The sequence below is a fragment of the Frieseomelitta varia genome, unplaced genomic scaffold (genome assembly GCF_011392965.1).
Source record: "Frieseomelitta varia isolate USP_RPSP 00005682 unplaced genomic scaffold, Fvar_1.2 scaffold_599, whole genome shotgun sequence".
Lineage (NCBI taxonomy): Eukaryota > Metazoa > Arthropoda > Insecta > Hymenoptera > Apidae > Frieseomelitta > Frieseomelitta varia.
In genome coordinates, this window is record NW_025110366.1 from 27,346 (window position 1) to 29,283 (window position 1,938).

Here is a 1,938-nt window from a genome sequence, read left to right on the forward strand (position 1 = left end):
AACATGCGGCGACGAGGCTGGCCGGCGCATGTCGTCCCTCTCCTTTCCCTTTCTCTCTTTCCCGCTCTGTCTTTCCCCCCTGGCGAACCTGTGTGTGCGCGCGTTTCTCCATAATATACATAACGTATGCATGCATGTGCTCGCGCGTATGTGTGTGTGTGTGTGTGTGCGTGTACGTACGAGTACGTACGTCCACCCTAAGCTTTATCGACCCGTCGCTTTATCGTTACTTTCTGACAATCGTTATTACCTCCAACTATCGCATTCGATCAGCGTTCGCGTCTTCGCCGCTTGGCCGGATCGCCGGATCTTTCTTTCGCGTTTCGAGCGAAACGAGGGAGCGTGGCCGCGTGTGAATATCGATTTGAAAGAGTTGGACACGGTGTCGGGGGTCGCCGGTGGTTCCGTTGGTCGTTGAATGGGGGGATAGATACTCCAGTCGCGACGAGTCCTTCTCTCTCCGCGAGATGTAGAGCAGAAGTTGAGTAACTATCTGAAATTGAGTTAACCGAATTAGCATTGTGAAGACGTCGCTTCGTTAAACCGGATTGACGGAGGCAGGACGAGTAGTTTCGGTGGACTGTTGGATTATAGAGCCTTGGAGCTTTTGAACGGGGGAGAGGGAGGAAATGAATCGGTCTTGAGGACGTGTAGTTTGATTTTTAATTCGGACCTGGCTTCTCGTCGGGCTTTCTTCATTTCTTCGTGTCGTATTCTTCTTGTAAAATAAACGCAAGACATCTGCATGACACGATTCTTACAAAGAACACGAGAGCAACAGTTTCACGTGATTGAAACGGAAATTTAGTTAAATTTATTAACTAATTTGGCTTTATCATTATATCAATTTAATACCAAGAGATAAATTAAAAATTATTCGTGTTAAAAGTACTGAATATTATAAAATTATATATTATATATTAATTTATATTATATATAATTATATATAACAATTCAACACCAAGAGATAAATTAAAAATTATTCGTATTAAAAATACTGAATATTATAAAATTATATATTATATATTAATTTATATTATATATAATTATATGTAACAATTCAACACCAAGAGATAAATTAAAAATTATTCATATTAAAAATACTGAATATTATATATTAATTTATATTACATAAAAATTATATTATATATTATATATAATTTATATTATATATTTATTATAATATTAATACCGAAGATATTAAATAAATCTTGTGGGTTGTGGGATAAACATAGAGCACCACGTTGAACTTATTGTTCAAACGAATTAAGATTTAGAGAAGAAAAATTTATATATTATGTGTAATAGAAAAATATCTGCATCAGAGATAATTGAATTCGTCCCTCATTTATTAAGAATCTGTAAAGAAATATATAATCTTGATGCTAATTTTGAAGTTTGAGGAAGCTTAAGTATGAAAAAGTAACTGGTACACTCGAGTACAACGCACTCGGAGGAAAAGCTAGAATGAGTACGACACAATGTGTACAACCGGTATCAATCAGTTCATAAATCATTCACTTTCGGTAAACATTAATGTTAACAAGCCGGTATAATGTTCTCCCTTGTAATACGTTACGAATGATAAGTATTCATAGTGATTGCGTGTAACTGCGAGCTCAAGATTCATTATAATACGTGTCGTATGGACATGTGTCGTAAATTTTGTCGTCATACGTGAATGCTTCCAAACAACTTCTTTCTTCTGCGATATGATAAAAATAATTGAGAACAAAAAAATAATTGGTTCATTGGTATTTTCAAAACGATGCTGTTTCATAAAATCAGAAAATTTAAAACCAACTTCTATCGAGTGTCAAAATGCAACCATACGATCTATAATATTTATTTATTTCGACGATATAATATTCTTGATTAATTAAACAAAATCAGTTCGATATATAAGTTTTCAACAGACTTTGGAAGATTCTAGTTGAT